The sequence below is a fragment of the Pseudophryne corroboree genome, chromosome 6 (genome assembly GCF_028390025.1).
Source record: "Pseudophryne corroboree isolate aPseCor3 chromosome 6, aPseCor3.hap2, whole genome shotgun sequence".
NCBI lineage: Eukaryota > Metazoa > Chordata > Amphibia > Anura > Myobatrachidae > Pseudophryne > Pseudophryne corroboree.
In genome coordinates, this window is record NC_086449.1 from 533,970,155 (window position 1) to 533,989,722 (window position 19,568).

At 46.6% G+C, this 19,568-nt stretch overlaps 1 long non-coding RNA gene across 2 annotated transcripts in view; it reads right to left on the reverse strand.

The window, feature by feature from the left end:
* Positions 1-19,568, reverse strand: part of LOC134932836 (uncharacterized) — a 56,856-nt gene that overhangs the window by 2,112 nt on the left and 35,176 nt on the right. Inside the window, exons 2-3 of one of the 2 annotated variants that reach the window (XR_010179504.1) lie at positions 8,133-8,280; positions 7,810-8,009 (exon numbers count right to left, since the gene is read on the reverse strand). This is a non-coding gene — a long non-coding RNA (uncharacterized LOC134932836). Of the gene's footprint in view, positions 1-7,120; positions 8,010-8,132; positions 8,281-19,568 lie in introns of those variants that run through there. The other variant, XR_010179503.1, reaches the window with a different exon arrangement.

Consider the following 19,568-nt stretch of genomic DNA (forward strand, 5'->3'; position numbering starts at 1 on the left):
GGGAGGCCAGACGAAGGCCTAAGTCCAGGCTCTGTTGCAGAAAAGCCAAGAGTTTGGAGGTACTGAACTCGTATGCATCATAATTGTTAGTTGCACGCCAAGCAAAATAAGAATTCCAGACCCTATGATGTATCTGAGCAGAAGCCGGCTTACGGGCCTTCAACATAGTTTGAATGACTGCCTCAGAAAAAACTTTGGCCCTTAGTACGGAAGCTTCAAGAGCCACGCCGTCAAAGCCAGCCTGGCCAAATCCTGGTAGACACAAGGGCCCTGAATGAGTAGGTCTGGGCGCTGTGGAAACAGAAGAGGACCCTCTATCGATAGATCCTGCAGGTCTGAGAACCAATGCCGTCTGGGTCACCCCGGAGCGATTAGAAGTAGTATTCCTCCTTCTTGCTTGATCTTCCTTATCACCCTGGGTAGAAGTGACACCGGAGGGAACACGTACGGCAGCCAACAGTTCCATGGAATTTCCAGTGTGCTCATAAACGCTGCTTGAGGATCCCTTGGGGTTTATTAACTAAAGTCCCGATTTTGTCATAGTTTTTTTTTTTTCTAAGTGTCATCTCGGGAATTTACTAAGCACAAATATGGCAGTGTTGGGGCTATTTATAATGGTTTTCACAGCAGAGGGCAGAAATACAAATGAATAGACCATCGCGGCTGTTTGTTCATACAACACGGGAATTTACTATTTAATCGTATTTTGGTGTTTGTCCCTGAATGTTCAATTGCGGTTGTATTTTTTTGATAATCGTAAATAAAAGCAGCAAAAATAAAGACCTGCTTTTTCCCAGCGTGTTTGGATAGTCATGCACGGATCAGTGAGATCTGTGCAGGATTATCTGTGGGAAAGGGTCTGTTTAGGTTGTAGCCGGTCCTGGTTGTAAAAATACAGGGGAAAAATTGCGTAGAGTCCCCCCATATTTATACAACCAGCACCGGGCTCTGCATCCAGTCCTGGTTCCAAAAAAATGGGGGACAAAAGATGTAGGGGTCCCCCGTATTTTTAAAACCAGCACCGGGCTCCACTAGGCAGAGAGATAACGTCACAGCCGGGGGACACTTTTATATTGGTCCCTGCGGCCGTCGCATTACCCCCCAAACTAGTCACCACTGGCTGGGGTACCCTGGAGTAGTTGAGACCCCTTAAATCAAGGGGTCACCCCTCCAGCCACCCAAGGGCCAGGGATGAAGCCCGAGGTTGTCCCCAGCACCCCAGGGCGGTGGGTGCTAGGCTGATAGCCTTTGTGTAAAAATAAGAATATTGTTTTTTTGTTGAAGAACTACAAGTCCCAGCAAGCCTCCCCACAAACTGGTACCAGCATGCGGGGAAATAACGGGCCCGCTGGTACCTGTAGTTCTACAACAACAAAAATACCCCCAAAAAACACAACACACACACCGTGACAGTAAAGCTTTATTTTACATACATGCACACTTACACACTCACATACTTACCTATTGTCCCACGGAGCCCCTCGGTCCCCTTGTCCAGTAGAATCCACGGGGTACCTATCAAATAAAAATTATACTTACAACCAATACTGTGTAGATCTGTCCTCTTCTTCTCCGACGTAATCCACGGACTTGAATTAAAAAAAACAACGAAATCCCGATCCACGCACTTAAAGGGCTTCCATGTTTACAAATGGAACCCCTTCCCCGAATGCCGGGACCCCCCATGACTTCTGTCATTGAAGGTCCCGTCAGCCAATCAGGGAGCACCACGTCATGGCGCTCTCCTGATTGGCTGTGCGCTCCTAGCCTGTCAATTAGCAGGAGCGCACTGGCTAGAATGGAGGAGAGCGCTCCTCCATTCTACTTAATGATGGGAACTTTGCGGTCTGCGGTTAACCGCAAAGTTAATTGGGGTCACCAACAAGAGTGACCCCAATTGCTTTTTTCTTATTTTTAACTATTTACACACTTATCATAATGTACACAATGAAGCCCTGCACGGATTTCACTGATCCGGCCAGACTTTATTGTGTTATGTCCAGCAGTATTTTACTAATCACTCCCGTAAAACACTGCCCGACAATACAAATCACATCGACATAAAAAAATACGAAAATAGAAAACTTGGCAGCTTAGTAAATTACCGTATGTCACAACTGAGGGCTGGTGACCGTGACTGGGAGCCTCAGTTGTAGGGGCTGACGGGTACTTGAATTTATGAGGAGCTATGGGACTCCTGGACATGCGTAATTACAGTAGCAATGAATGCCCGAGGGCGTGACCACGACAACTGGAAATGCCTTAAGTGCTTTTATTAAATAAAAAGTCAAATAACGTGCAAAAGAATAATAGAAGGTCACAAGTAATAATTAGGTGCACAACTGGTTAAGACCAGTAACCTGGAATATGGAGGAAAGTTCTGTAAACAATAAAGGAAGCTAGGGTTCGCTGGAGGATGAGAAATGAGGCTGGGGTTCGTAGGTAAATGAGGAATGAAGCTGGAGTGCGCTGGTAATTGAGAAATGAAGGATGGCTACTGAAAAGCCAGAGTTCAAACACAGGAATCAGAGTAGACTTGTAAAGGGTTAATCTCTGGAGAGTCGGGTTACACTGCAGAGTGTAATCACCAGGGAGTCAGGCTGAACTGCAGAATGGAATTGCAGGAGAAAGTCTGTAGTGAAGCTTGCAGGCTGGAATCACTGATGACAAATGAAAGCACTGACATCCTTCAGTGCTGGGACAGGCTATTTAAACCCACAGGTTAGCAGGAATTGGTGGGCAATTAGGTTCCAGCACTTGTCAGTACCGCAGATAGGAGAAACAATGTCATGTGACTGAAGTCCAACATGGCTGCGCCCATGAACACACACAGAAGGGGACTAAACTACTATAGGAAAGGTGTAACAATGGCGATGAAGGCCGCAGTAGCAGAATCACATGCGCCCAGTGGCGGTCAGCGAGACAGGAGCGGCAGCAGAGGCCCATGGAGGATGTGCATCCAGAAGGGAAAATGGTGTCTCAGTACCCGGATTGTGACACCGTAGATGGATTCAAAAGTTGCAGCAACATACGTCCGATAAAATTCGAGCTCAAACTCCCTAACAATCGGAACAAACATGAATATTAGTAAATAATCCCCCTTGTCTTCGCTCCGAAGACCGGAACCTTGTGATTGTGTCGAGATGCCATCAGGTCTACATCTGGTAGACCCCACTGTTCCACGAGGAGTTGAAAGACCTCCGGATGAAGGCTCCACTCTCCGGCGTGTATGTCCTGACGACTGAGGAAGTCCGCTTCCCAGTTTAGGACCTCCGGAATGAACACCGCCGATATAGCTGGCAGATGACGTTCCGCCCAACGAAGAATCTTTGACACTTCCATCAGTGCTTTGCGGCTTCGGGTGCCATCCTGATGATTTATGTATGCCACCATGATGGCATTGTCTGACTGTACCTGAACAGGCCTGTTCTGTACTAGAGGAAGGGCTAGTGTCAACGCATTGAACACTGCCCGCAATTCCATGTTTATCGGGAGGAGAGATTCCTCCCTGGTCCACCGACCCTGAAGAAAGTGTTGCTCCAACACCGGGCCCCAACCCCGCAGACTGGCATCCGTTGTCATAAGGACCCAGTTGAAGATCCAGAATGGACGATCCCTGCTCAGTTGATGGTCCTGTAGCCACCAAGTCAGTAACAGACGGACCTCCGGAGTCAAGGATATCATGTGAGACCTGATCCGGTGATGCAGGCCATCCCACTCGGAGAGAATTAACCTCTGCAGAGGGCAGGAATGAAATTGTGCGTACTCCACCATGTCGAAAACCAACACCATGAGGCCTAGTACTTGCATTGCCGAGTGAATTGACACCCGTGGGCGAGAGAGGAAGCATCTTATCTTGTCCTGAAGCTCCAAGACCTTCTCCGGAGACAAAAACAACTGCTGGTTGTGAGTGTCCAATAGTGCTCCCAGGTGCACCATGCTCTGAGCAGGAACCAGGGAAGACTTCTTCCAGTTGATAAGCCACCCGTGGGCTTCCAGGAATTGGATCGTCAGTTCCAGGTGATGAAGGAGAACCTCTGGGAAGTTCGCCAGGATCAACAAGTCATCAAGATATGGCGGGATTCTGATACCCTAACGGCGGAGTAGGGCCGTCATGACCACCATGACCTTGGTGAAAACTCGAGGAGCCGAGGTCAGACCAAAAGGCAAGTCCTGGAATTGAAAATGTAGGTTGCCAATAGCAAACCGCAGGTATTGCTGATGCGATACTGCAATAGGTATATGTAGGCAAGCATCCTGTATATCCAGGGATACCATGTAGTCCTTGGGCTCTAGGGCCAGAACAATAGAGCAAAGAGTTTCCATACGGAATTTGGAATCTTTCACAAATTTGTTTAGAGACTTGAGGTTGAGAATGGGCCGAGAAGATCCATTCGGTTTCGGGACTAGGAACAGCGTTGAATAGTACCCCCTGCCTCTCTGAGCCAGAGACACCGGCACTACCCCTCCCGTATCCAGGAGGGACTGTACCACCAGATTGAGAAGGGATGTTTGTTGAGCAAAACTGGTGAGGGGGACGTTTCTTGAAAGAGATGGCGTATCCGTGAGTGACGACTTCCCTTACCCAGGCAACCGAAGTGGTCTGTAGCCATACCTGAGCAAACCGTAAAAGTCGGCCTCCCACCCTGGGATCCCCCAGTGGGAGGCCCGCCCCATCATGCAGTAGGCTTGTCTGTTCTGGCAGCAGGCTTACGGGCAGCCCAGGCACATTTAGGTTTGTGCTTAGTGGATTTGGAAGTGCAAGCCTGTTTCCGGTACGTCTGACCCTTTGCTTTACCTGGAGGTCGAAAGGAACGAAAGGAAGTACTCTTAGCCTTCGAGACCGAAGGAGTAGTACTGGGCAGACATTCAGTCTTAGCAGATGCCAAGTCAGCGACAACCTTGTTGAGATCTTCCCCAAAAAGAATGTTTCCCTTAAAAGGGATAACCTCTAAGGTCTTTCTCGAGTCCAGATCTACCGACCAGGACCGCAACCAGAGTATCCTGCGAGCCAGAATAGACGTGGTAGACGCTTTGGCCGCTAGGATACCTGCATCCGATGCCGCCTCTTGAATATAATGAGAGGCTGTAACAATGTATGAAAGACACTGCTTTGCATTATCAGGAAAATTAGACGGTAGTTCCGCTTCTAATTCCTGAACCCAGGCCTCTATAGCTTTAGCAGCTCAAGAGGCCTCAATAGTAGGCCTATGCACAGCTCCAGCCAGAGTGTAAATGGCCTTCAAGCAACCCTCTACACGCTTATCTGTCGGTTCCTTCAGAGAGGTGACGGTCTGCCTCCCATAGACCGAGCTGGATCGCGGTTTGCAGCGGGTCCTGTCTGGGGGACCCTCTTACCTCCTCCTTGCAGCGGCCACGCGATCCCGGAGAGCAGCGGCGGTGTGGGTGTGGCTGTGTGCCCTATGTAAGAACCGGAGCCATCCGCTGTAGTTACCCGGCAACCAGGGTGCGGGAGTGTACAGCGCCGCTGGAAGGTGAGGGAGCCGCAGCACGATGTGTCAGAATAACACATAGCACTTTGAAGTGACTATGCTGCGGCTCTTGAAGTCTTCTTTCTTCAAATGAAAGCTCTTTTCAGTGCTGCCCAGCACAGCCCTCCCTGTTGTCAGGCACCAACTTACAAACTGGTTAACAAAACTGAGCTCCTGAGCACGGAGGCGGGGTTATAGAGGAGGCGGCGCTGTGCATCTTGGGAACAGTCAAAGCTTTTAGCCTGTTGGTGGCTCGGATCAAGATCCAACTCTACACCCCGATGTTATCCCTGTGGAACCCCAGTGTACCCCGCTGCAGAAAAGAGTATTTTATGAACTGCAGTTCTCTTTTGTGTGCAAGGGACAATCTAGGGCACTAGAAAATGCATGCATACTTTACAGTCCTTGAAGCTGGACCCAGAAATCAGTTTGAAGATACAGATGTGTCCTCACACATCTTTTTGAAAAGGGTTGCATGGCGTGGTGTTGCCGGCAACACCATGCCATTACAGTCCTTTGTTCTGCTAAAATATGAGGGTCCGTACGTACGCAGGCACCCGTGACCGCCGCAAAAGAAACCACACTAAACCGCAGGTAGTGGAAGCATACCTGCCCACTACCCGTGCCCATAGACTGTGGCAGCGGGAGCATCTTACGCACCCCTGTTCTATGCGTTAGTTCGCGGGTGGGTGCGTACACAAGCACTCGCGAACACCATGTTGTGCTGGGAATCTTTGCCTACGATGTGAACGCATCCCATGACAAATGGTGGAAAGAGGGGTGATCACACTTGTCTTTATTATATGTTATGATTATGTGTTTAAAGTTTTTGTTTCCATTTTATTGATCAAAGTGCACCTGGAAAAATTTCTGAGGTGCTATAAAAATTGTCTTCTGTTGGTAGAAACTGTTTGTGAGCCCTAGTGAAAAACAGGAGAAAACACTGTACCCCTCTCCTGTCCTTTATCATACTTAAATAATCTAGCCCCCAGATACAGAGACTGAACATGGTGGGTCCTGTAGCAATATTTTGAAGGGGCCCCCACCCTAGTGCTGCTAGAAAGACCCCTTATATTATCAACCATAGTTAATGTTATGCCCCATAGTAGTGCCCTAGTTAACTGTATGCCCCATAGTAGTGCCAAAGTACACATTATACCACACAAGGAGGAGTTATTCGGATGTGGTTGTAGTGATGTCCTGCACCGCAAAGTACAGATTATTGGTACTTTGCAAACCGGTATTATGCAGATGTACAGGACCCACTCGCTAGCAACACAGGACGGCAGCAGACTGTCAGTGATTGACAGTATGCTGCAATTTGGGGGATTGCGACTGCCTCCGTTCCCAAAATGGAGGCATGACAATGCCATTGTGGTGGAGAGAAGAGGCCAGGGATCTCCGTGAGATTTCATTTCCTCTGCGACAGGCGGCTTGCGCACCTCATGAGTACAGCAAGCCGCCTTTGGTGAGTGAGTGATTCTATGCCTCCATCCAAGGATGCAGCTCGCATCACTATTGCAGCAGGAGGCGTCTGCTTGTAATAGACACCTCCTGCTGCATAACCACACAGAGATATCACTTCAACCATATCTGTGGCTTAGTCAAGTTATATGTTTTTAGTCATAGTTATTGCCATATCCTTCTAAGAAATCCTGGGGAAGATGTTAATACTGAGCTTTGCAAATCAAATATACTATGTGATCTAAGTGGTAAATCAACCGGAAGAGCCGCAGCACTTCCAAAGAATGCTCTCAATCTTAATCTCCTCCCCAATAGACCACTGAAATCTATTAAGGGAAAAAACCCAAAGACAACACTTCAAGTTCAGACCCGGAAAGTTTATAACTGGACAAGTTGAACACTGTGTCTAAAATCTGCTGCCCCGACCCTTTCTTTTTGTACCCTCCTCTCCTCATAGGGTATCTGCACCTCTTCCTCTGCCCCTACTGCCAGTTGATCTAGTCACTCTGTCTAAAGAAGCACCTCTCAGGGATCCCACTGCGAGGAGGAGGAGTCAAAGGTACGTGAGGTACGATAATATTGGCGTTGTGGACGTCTAACGTGATAAGAATTTGAATCACCCTTAATCTACTTTTACACCAAATTATTAGAATAATCGTAATTCACAGTATTCAATTTTTTACGTTTACAGACAATCAGATAACGCTGAAAAATGCTGATTTGTTCACCCAAATGATCACACCAGTTCTCAGTTTAATCAGCAGTGATAATTGGTAACAGACCATCATTAAAGTTATCAATATTGGTAATGATGTGGTGTGTTGAACTAATGTTCACTTGATATAATGAACACCTATAGCTGCCTAATGGCAGAGCCGGCCCTGGGGTTACTTCCTAAAGCTGGAAATTCCATCTGTGGAGATCGACTTTACTTCAGCACACTGTCCCTTTCTTGGAGAGTCCTAATCTCAGCACTCCAGTCCTGCTCCCAAACGCACATCATTAATGCTGCAACTCCAACAATGCCAAGCCCACCGATTAACTGAGCTGTGCCTGTGAGGGTAAAAAGCAAGTATGGGATATGAATTACTGTATCAAAGCTGGCACCACCATTAGGCACCAATTAGAGCTGTCTAGGGTGCTGGTCCTTAAAGGACACTAACGAAGTTGCCTTACCACTAATGAATGTCTCCAAAAGAGGGAACCTTGTTTTACATGATGCTGATGGTGGCTGAAGATCCTATCAACCACAGAATTCCACGGCTTGGTGTGCTGTCAGTCACTGTGCATCCAGCTTGGCTCCCATCCCATTCTGATGTTATAGCTGCATGAAAAGGAGATTTATGGTAGACTTACCATAGTTAAATCTTTTTCTGCGAGGTACACTGGATTCCACAGGGAATAACATTGGGGTGTAGAGTTGGATCTTGATCCGAGGCATCAACAGGCTGAAGCTTTGACTGTTCCCAGGATGCATTGCACCGCCTCCTCTATAACCCCAGCTCCAGGCACTGCAGCTTAGTTTCGTTAACCAGTACAATGCAGTAGCAGGCAAAAGAGACGGTAGATGTTAGTCACATAGAACCACATTCTCATGATGGAGAAGGGAATAGCTGCTAATGCCATACAAACCCAAAGAAGCTAAGTGCATCAGGGTGGGCGCCTCGTGGAATCCAGTGTACCTCGCAGAAAGAGATTTAACAATGGTAAGTCTACCATAAATCTCCTTTTCTACAGCAGGGTACATTAGTATTCCACAGGGAATAACATCGGGAATGTCCTAAAGTAGTTCCTCATGGGAGGGGACGCACTGTAGTGGGTACAAGAACCCAGAGTCCAAAGGAAGCATCCTGGGAGGTGGGTTGAACGTGTTCACAGGGGACCACGGAGCAGCCTTGCACAATTGTTTAGCGGATGCACCTCGGCGGGCCGCCCAAGAAGGTCCAACAGACCAGGTAGAATAGGCTTTGATAGCAGCAGGAGCTGGGAGTTCAGCCTGCACATAGGCTTGTGCAATCACCATTCTAATCCATCTGGCCAAGGTTTGCTTATTCGCAGGCCGGCCACGTTAGTGAAAACCAAAAAGTACAAAAAGGGTATCTGACCTCCTGAGGGAGACAGTCCTCTCTACGTAAATACGTAGAGCCCGTACTACGTCCAAAGACCGCTCTTTGGAGGACAAACCAGAAGAGATAAAGGCAGGAACCACAATCTCTTGGTTAAGATGAAGAGATGATACCACCTTGGGCAGATAACCAGGGCGAGTTTGAAGAACTGCCCGGTCATGGAGAAAAATCAAAAAGGGTAGACGACAGGACAAAGCACCTAAGTCAGACACCCTCCTAGCAGAGGAAATATCCAGCAGAAACATGACCTTAAGCGTAACATGTTTAAGGTCCACAGACTCAAGAGGTTCAAATGGAGACTCTTGTAGGGCATTCAAAACAACAGACAGATCCCATGGAGCCACCGCAGGGACATAGGGAGGTTGAATCCGTAAAACACCCTGAGTGAAAGTATGAACGTCAGGGATAGACGCAATTTTTCTCTGAAACCACACCGACAGGGCAGAAATATGAACCCTGAGGGAGGCCAGTCGATGGCCTAAGCCCAGGCCCTGTTGCAGAAAAGCCAAAAGTCTGGAAGTTTTGAAAGTATATGCATCATAATTCTTACCAGCACACCAGGTGAAGTAAGAATTCCAGACCCTATGATTAATCCGTACAGAAACCAGTCAGAGAATCCCTTGGCCCTCAGGAGTGAAGTTTCAAGAGCCACGCCGTCAAAGCCAGTCTGGCCAGGTCCGGGTAGATACAAGGGCCCTGAACGAGGAGGTCTGGGCATTGAGGAAGTAGAAGAGGACGCTCTATCGAGAGACCCTGCAGGTCTGAGAACCAATGCTGTCTGGGCCACGCTGGAGCTACTAGAAGTTGTATTCCTCTTTCTTGCTTAAACTTCCACAGTAGCCTGGGCAGGAGTGACACTGGAGGAAGCACGGATGGCAGCCGAAAGTTCCATGGAATTGCCAGTGCTTCCACGAACGCTGCTTGAGGATCCCTTGTCCTTGATCCAAAGACTGGAACCTTGTGATTGTATCGAGCCGCCATCAGGTTTACATCTGGTAGGCCCCACTTGTCCACTAGGAGTTGAAAGACTTCCGGATGAAGACTCCACTCTCCGGTGTGAACGTCCTGACAACTGAGGAAATCCGCTTCCCAGTTGAGGACTCCAGGAATGAACACTGCTGATATTGCTGGCAGATGGTGTTCCGCCCAACGTAGGATCTTTGATACTTCCAGCATTGCCATGGGGCTTCGAGTGCCGCCTTGATGATTTATGTATGCCACCGTGGTGGTGTTGTCTGATTGTACTTGAACAGGCCTGTTCTGTACTAGTGGCAGGGCCAATGTCAATGCATTGAACACTGCCCGCAATTCCAGAATGTTTATCGGGAGAAGGGATTCCTCCCTGGTCCACCGACCCTGGAGACAGTGTTGTTCCAACACCACGCCCCAACCCCGCAGACTGGCATCCGTTGTCAGGAGGACCCAGTTGGAGATCCAGAAGGGACGGCCCCTGCTCAACTGTTGGTCCTGTAGCCACCAGCTCAGTGACAGACGAACCTCCGGAGTCAAGGAGATCATTTGAGACCTGATCCGAAGAGGCAGGCCGTCCTACTTGGAAAGAATTAACCTCTGCAGAGGGCGGGAATGAAATTGAGCATACTCTACCATGTCGAAAGCCGACACCATGAGGCCTAGTACTTGCATTGCTGAGTGTATCGACACTCTTTGGCGAGAGAGGATATATCTGATCCTGTCCTGAAGTTTCAGGACTTTCTCTGGAGGCAAGTCATCCAGATACGGCAGGATCCTGATTCCCTGACGGCGGAGAAGAGCCATCATCACAGCCATGACCTTGGTGAAGATACGTGGGGCCATGGCCAATACAAAAGGCAGTGCCTGGAATTGATAATGTAGGTTGCCAATAGCAAACCGCAGATAATGCTGATGCGACATGGCAATAGGTATGTGCAGGTAAGCATCCTGTATGCAGGGCTGGCTCCAGGCCTACTAGCACCCTGAGCGAGAAAATTTAAAAGCGCCCCCCCCCCACCCCACCACATATGCGCGCACCTTCTGGAAAAGTGGGCGTGGCCTCCTGGAAAAGTGGGCGTGGTCTCGTAACTTCATATCATCAAACTATAAATAAATATATTTTCACCCCCCCTCTACGCACACAATTAGCAGCCTTACACATAACAGCCACAGTAGTGTTCCTTACACATAATGTCTCCAGTATAGTGCCAGCTACACATAATGTCTCCAGTAGTGCAGTGCCAGATACACATAATGTGCAGTGCCAGATAGACATGATATGCCCCCCAACAGTGCCAGCTACACATGACATGCCCCGCAGCAGTGCTAGCTACACATGACATGCCCCCCAGCAGTGCCAGCTACACATGATAGTGTTCACTTTTTAGGGCAGGGTGCTTATCACAGGGAGGGCACATTTTTAAGTAAGGAGGGCAAAATGATGTACATACTGTAATGCTTGTTGTTCCCATACCTATACGCCAAAGCATGGACAGGTGCGCAGCAAAAATTTAGGGGCGTTGCTTCGTGGGGAAGATGCGTGGCCACATAATAGTAGCAATTCGCATTACACCACACAGTAGTGCAGCTAATACACATTGCACCAGGTAGAACCTCCTATACACTTTGCGCAGGCACAGCACGTTAGACACTTTGCGCCAGGTAGAGCACTGAGACACATTGAGCCAGGTAGAGCACTGAGACACATTGCGCCAGGTAGAGCACTGAGACACATTGCCAAGCCACAGACGCCTAGCGGGAACACTACATGATATTCTCCCCAGCAGTGCCAGCTACACATGACATGCCCCCCAGGAGTGCCAACTACACGTGACATGCCCCCCAGCAGTGCCAGCTACACGTGACATGCCCCCAGCAGTGCCAGCTACACGTGACATGCCCCCAGCAGTGCCAGCTACATGTGACATGCCCCCTAGCAGTGCTAGCTACATAAATGGCCACAAAGTGCCAGATATGTCCCCACAGTTCCAGATACATAAATGCCCCCATAGTGGAGATATGCCCACACAGTGCCAGATACATAAATGCCCCCACAGTGCCAGATACATAAATGCCCCCACATTGCAGATATGCCCCCACAGTGCCAGATACATAAATGCCCCCACAGTGCAGATATGCCCCCACAGTGCCAGATACATAAATGCCCCCACAGTGCCAGACACATAAATGCCCCCACAGTGCCAGATACACAAATGCCCCGACAGTGCAGATATGCCCCCACAGTGCCAGATACATAAATGCCCCCAGTGCCAGATACATAAATGCCCCCACAGTGCCAGATACATATATGCCCCACAGTGTCAGATACATAAATGCCCCCACAGTGTCAGATACATAAATGCCTCCACAGTGCCAGATACATAAATGCCCCCACAGTGCCAGATACATAAATGCCCCCACAGTGCCAGATACATATATGCCCCACACAGTGCCAGATACATATATGCCCCACACAGTGCCAGATATGCCCCTAATGCCAGATACACTTGTCCCCACAGTGCCAGATATACCCCCAATGCCAGATACACATGTCCCATGCCCCCAGTACCAGACATGTCCCCAGTGCCAAATATCCCCCCCCCACCTGCCCCCGTGCTGCTCACCGCGCGTCTGTTGCTGAGGCTGCTGTTTGTGCTGCTCTTTAGCTGAGGGCGGGGAGGAGAGCTCAGCGTGCTCCTCTCCTAGCTCTCAATCTCCGGCGGCCGCGGCGGTGTACAGTTTCAACTAGGCGCCGGTCCGCTAGCCAATCAAAGCTCGCGGACTGGCAGCCAATCAGCCTCAGCTGCCGGACCACGAGCTCTGGTTGGCTCACGGGCTGGCGCCGGTTAACGGAGGGTGGGGGAGACGGACACTGCAGTGCTGCAGCTGTAGGGATGGCTCCAGGCTCCAATATGGTGGACAGAGCTAGCGGCGCCCATAAAGTGCGGCGTCCTGTTCGGCCTCTCTATTGGAACATGCCTGGAGCCGGCCCTGCCTGTATCTCCAGGGATACCATATAGTCTCCGGGTTACATGGCAAGAACAATAGAGCGCAGAGTTTCCATACGGAATTTGGACACTCTCACAAATTTGTTCAATGATTTGAGGTTGAGTACAGGCCGGAAGGACCCATTCGGCTTTGGAACTAGAAACAGGGTCAAATAGCATCCCCTGCCTCTCTGAGACAGAGGTACTGGCACTACCACTCCTGTATCCAGGAGGAATTGTACAACCAAGTGTAGAGCTTGCGCTCTTAACGGATCCGCAGGGATAACCATTGTGCAAAACTGGCGAGGGATTGTTTATATTTAGGTTTAGTGGTTTTGGAAGCAAGAGCCTGTCACGGATACGCCTGACCCTTTGCTTTTCCTGGAGGTCGAAAGGAATGAAAGGTAGTATTCTTAGTCTTCGGAGCAGAAGGATTAGTATTCAGGAGACACACAGTCTTGGCAATAGCCAAGTCAGTTACGATCTTGTTCAGATCCTCCCCAAAAAGGATGTCTCCCTTAAAAGGGAGCACCTCCAAGGTCTTTCTCGAGTCCAGGTCCACCTTCCAGGACCTCAACCACATAATTCGATGAGCCAGGATGGACGTAGTAAATGCCTTGGCTGCCATTACACCTGCATCAGAGGCCGCTTCCTGAATATAGTGTGAGGCTGTGGTAATATAAGACAGATATTGTCAGGCAGTGTCAGAAAAATCCTGAGGCAGCTCATCCTCAATTGCCTGAACCCATGCTTCAATACCTTTCGCAGCCCAGGAGGCTGCCATAGTGGGTCTATGTACAGCGCCAGTGAGGGAGTAAATAGACTTCAGGCATCCCTCCACACGCTTATCTGTCGGTTCCTTCAGTGAGGTGACAGTGGTGACAGGCAGAGTAGATGACACCACAATACGGGCGACATGAGAGTCCACCGGCGGATAATGAGCTAGCATCGTTTTAGACTGGGAAAATTTATTTCCTGGCGACAACCAGGAGTCCTGACGTATATCAATTAAGTGGTCAGAATGTGGTAAGACTACCTTAGCAACCTTCTGATGTTTGAACTTGTCAGGTTTCTTAGACACAGTAGTAGGCTCAACATCATAATCTATTTAAAGAATTAACTTAATAGCCTCCACCAGGTCAGGAACATTAACCTGGGTTGTAGATTCCTCATCAGAAGCAACTGTATCAGTGTCTTACGGATCAGTATATTCCCCATCCTCATCAGAAGAATTATCCAAAATATTAGTGGATTGTGAGGAAGAAATGGCCCTTTTAGATAACCCCTTGGCCCCAGAAGGGTGGGGGGTAGACTTTTGTCTAACCAAGGTTTGATTTAATTGTTGTAACTGGGTAGACAGAGTATCCGCCCAGGGCGGATTAACTACAGGGACAATATGTGGCTGCAGTGGCACAGGAGGTCCCACAGGGGGCGCAAGACGTGTCACAAGTGTACTCAGCATACTTGAGAATGCTGCCCAAGGTGGGTCTTGATAGGCCACAGGTACTGCAGGTAGACTGGGTGTATGGCACTCAGCGCCTGAACCAGCAGCTAAAACTTCCCCCTCAGGTAAATCTGTGACACCAGTACTGCAGTGTGCAGAAGCGTCTGCGGATTTCCCGCCCTGTGTAGCAGACATTATAGGGAATGTAGCCGTAGGGCGTAATGGTACAATATAAACAGACAAACAAAATACCTGCAAAAAAAAACCTATGTTATGTGACAGTAAACAGAGGACACAAACAAAACAGAGGAGCAAAGCGATACGAGGTGACTGAAACACAGTAAAAATAAGAAATTGTATATTCTGTGTAACACTATATATATATATATATATATATATATATATATATATATATATATATATACCTTGGTTATTGGACCGGCACTCCTCTTTCATCAAAAGATGCTGCTCCGGTGCCTCCAGTAGCGGGAAGTATCTATCAGTGGAAAGAATCTGCGGCACTCGGAGTCTTTACTGCAAGAAAATGTGTATTCACACAAACACCACCAACGTTTCGGGGCTCACACGCCCCTTTGTCAAGGTGAACAGAAGTGAAAACAGGTGAAGCATCACTTACCTATATACCTAAGAAGAAGCCCGCCGTGAAGGAAGCGCCATTAGCGAGGGCCTCATTGAGAATCGTATCAACTTCTATCTTATATCCAGTGGTTGGATCCGACTGCTGATTATGCCAAATGAATTTCATGTTTGAATAGTCTAGGTATGATTCGTTGAACTACACATCCCAGCAAGTTGTACTGCATTTGCTGATTATGCCAAATGAATTTCATGTTTGAATAGTCTAGGTATGATTCGTTGAACTACACATCCCAGCAAGTTGTACTGCATTTGCTGATTATGCCAAATGAATTTCATGTTTGAATAGTCTAGGTATGATTCGTTGAACTACACATCCCAGCAAGTTGTACTGCATTTGCTGATTATGCCAAATGAATTTCATGTTTGAATAGTCTAGGTATGATTCGTTGAACTACACATCCCAGCAAGTTGTACTGCATTTGCTGATTATGCCAAATGAATTTCATGTTTGAATAGTCTAGGTATGATTCGTTGAACTACACATCCCAGCAAGTTGTACTGCATTTGCTGATTATGCCAAATGAATTTCATGTTTGAATAGTCTAGGTATGATTCGTTGAACTACACATCCCAGCAAGTTGTACTGCATTTGCTGATTATGCCAAATGAATTTCATGTTTGAATAGTCTAGGTATATTGAATACGGGTTTTTTTGTTTTTTTTTCTTGTATGTTTTTCTCTTTGTAGAGATATAGTTGGCTGCCTTATTGGCATGTAATGTCTGTTTTTCTAAGCTAATTTATGGCCTTAGTTTAAAGGGGGATGGTCTTGGGTGGAGTTTGCAATCATTGCATTCACATGGATATTGTTCCTATTTGAAGTCTAGTATACGGCTGGATAGACGTCGGCTGGCAGTGCTTTCATAGAAGTGCTGACATAAAAGTGTTATTATAAAAATAGCGTTATACCTGCGTTAAACCGAAGAAAACCAGAAGGAAAACATCAACACACCAACACTACCACAAAAGGACTGCCTTAATGCTCAAAAGTATGTAATTCATCTTATGCATATCATCCGTTTTTACAAAACCTAGGAAAAGGCATCCCCAATCTGCTCACTACAGTTCTCTCTTATGCAAACTTATGTATGTTTCTTTATGTAATGATTTCTTGAAAATGTCATTGCATGTGTGGGGAAGTTGCTCAGTGAAACAGTTTAGTATTGCATACTAACTGGTGATTACCTCTTTTGAACATTAACCCATTGTGGTCAGGTGTACTATGTCTTTATATTTAGTAAGGTATAGTCGTGGTGTAAAGGACAGAGTATGATTACTGATTAGTAAAAGAAAACAAATACTGAGCAACATCCCCAAACAGGTAATTTCAACTTTAAACTTGTCATTTATTTTGTACGCTCTGGACATGGCTACTACTAACAAATGCACAGAAACATTTTTTAAAGCTATGTCTGCAAATGCTAGGAGCTTAGGAGACAAAATTCCAGAGCTAATTGCGATAATGACAAGGGATAACCTGGATTTTGTGGCTATTACAGAGTCTTGGTGCAATGAGAATCATGACTGGGACTTAACTATACCAGGATACAATTTATTTAGGAAAGATAGAATAGGAAGAATAGGAGGAGGGGTAGCAATGTATGTGAAAAAAAGCATAAATGCCACTTTAATACAAAATATTGAAGCCAAAACTGAGGCCCTTTGGGTCACCATAGAAACTGGGAAGAAGGACATTATTCGCATTGGGGTGATCTATAGACCACCAGGCCAGGGGCAGGATTTGGACAGGAACCTATTGTTGGACATCTCTAAAATGGCTTTTAAGGGAGAAGTCATAATCATGGGAGACTTTAATTTACCTGATGTAAATTGGGAGGGGTCTTTTGCAAGTTCAGCTACAAGTGGCAAATTTCTACATTCCTTACAGGGAGCATCTCTCAAGCAATTGGTGAGGGAGCCCACTCGCAAAGACTCAATATTAGATCTAATTCTTACAAATGGTGATAGAATATCTGATATATATGTGGGTGAGCACCTGGGATCCAGTGATCATCAAGCAGTATGGTTTAGTATAAAGACAGGATCCAACTCCTCTCACACAAAAACAAAGGTGTTGGATTTTAGAAATGCAGACTTTGCAAAAATGGGGAGATGTTTAAGTGATTCATTGGCAGACTGGAGGAACTTGGAAGGGGTGCAGGAGAGGTGGAAAAAAATTAAAAGTGCATTACTAAGTGTAACAGACCTTTGTATCAAAATGGTTAGGAAAAGCACCAGGAAAAGGAAGTCAGTGTGGTTCACAAAAGTAGTATCAACTAGTGTGAAAGCAAAAAAGATGGCTTTTAGGAAATACAAACAGACTCAAAATAATAACGACAAAGAGGAGTATCTGGACAGACGGAAGGATGCTAAGAAAGTGATCAGACGTGCAAAGGCAGAAGCTGAGGAGAAAATGGCCCAGTCAGTAGATAAAGGGGGCAAAACTTTTTTTAAGTATATAAGTGAAAGGAGAAAATCAAATGGAGGAATAATAAGACTTAAGACAGAGAGTGGGCATTTGGTGGAGGGAGACAAGGCAATAGCAGATCACCTAAATAATTATTTTTGCTCAGTATTTACTACAGAAGAAGGGATGGGGCCACAGTTAAATTGCAAGGACATTCATAAAAATAAGGTAGATGAAAATACATTTACAGAGGAGAAGGTCCTAACAGAACTTTCAAAACTAAAAGTGGATAAATCAATGGGACCAGATGGAATACACCCAAGGATACTCAAAGAGCTAAAAGATGTCCTGGTTACACCTTTAACAGAATTATTTAACCAGTCACTAAATACAGGTGATATTCCAGAGGACTGGAAAAGAGCAAATGTAGTTCCACTGCACAAAAGTGGAAGCAAGGAAGAAGCAAGTAACTACAGACCAGTAAGCCTTACATCAGTAGTAGGGAAAGTAATGGAAAAACTATTAAAAGAAAGAGTAGTGGAATATCTTAAATCAAACAACTTACAGGATCCAAAACAGCATGGATTTACTGGTGGGAGATCATGCCAAACAAATCTTATTGACTTTTTTGACTCTGTGATGAAAATAATAGATCAAGGGGGAGCTGTAGATGTAGCATATCTAGACTTTAGTAAGGCATTTGACACTGTCCCACATCACAGACTGCTAAATAAACTTGAAAGCCTGGGGGTGGATTATAAATTAGTGAAATGGATAAGAACCTGGTTGCAGGATAGGAAACAGACAGTTGTAGTTAATGGAGTGCAATCTATGGAGGGAAATGTTACCAGTGGAGTACCCCAGGGATCTGTACTTGGTCCAGTTCTCTTTAATATCTTTGTTGGTGACATTGCAGATGGTATTGAAGGGAAGATATGCCTTTTTGCAGATGATACAAAGATATGCAACAGGGTAGACACACCGGGAGGGGTCAAACAAATGATTGATGACCTAGGTAGGCTTGAGAAATGGTCAAGAACGTGGCAACTACAGTTTAATGCTAAAAAATGCAAAATCATGCACTTGGGTCTCAAAAACCCAAAGGCTAAGTATAGTATCAAGGGTACTATAATGGAAACTACTGAGGAGGAAAGAGATTTAGGAGTCACTATTTCAAGTGACTTGAAGGCAGGAAAGCAATGCAACAAAGCAATGAGAAAGGCAAGTCAGATGCTTGGTTGCATAGGGAGAGGAATCAGTAGCAGGAAAAAAGAAGTGATAATGCCACTGTATCGGTCATTGGTAAGGCCCCATCTGGAATACTGTGTCCAGTTCTGGAGACCCTATCTCCAGAAGGATATAAATACATTAGAGAGTGTACAAAGAAGGGCAACTAAAATGGTGCATGGCCTACATCACAAAACTTACCCGGAAAGGCTAAAAGATCTTAACATGTATAGTTTGGAGGAGAGAAGGGAAAGGGGAGACATGATAGAAACTTTCAAATATATAAAGGGTCTTAACAAAGTTCAGGAGGGAAACATTCTTCAAAGGAAAAGAAGCATTAGAACTCGAGGGCATACATTGAGACTGGAGGGGGGGAGGTTCAGGGGAAATTTAAGGAAAAATTACTTCACAGAAAGGGTAGTGGATAAGTGGAATAGCCTCCCATCAGAGGTGGTAGAGGCTAAGACTGTAGGGCAATTTAAACATGCTTGGGACAGGCATATGAATATCCTTACAAAGAATCAAGGTTAAAAAAGGGTTGAGATTGCCTAAAGGATAAAATAAAAAAGGGGCAGACTAGATGGGCCAAGTGGTTCTTATCTGCCGTCAAATTCTATGTTTCTATGTTTCTATGACTGCAAGAGCTCGTATGTGGTCGTGTCGGCTAATTGGTTGTATATCTCTTGTTTGTAAAATGCAAGGTCAAGGATTACTATCCCGCCCCCTTTGTGGGGAAAACAATAAGGACACTCAGGGAGAGAATGGCCCTACACCGGTCGGCCATTAAACA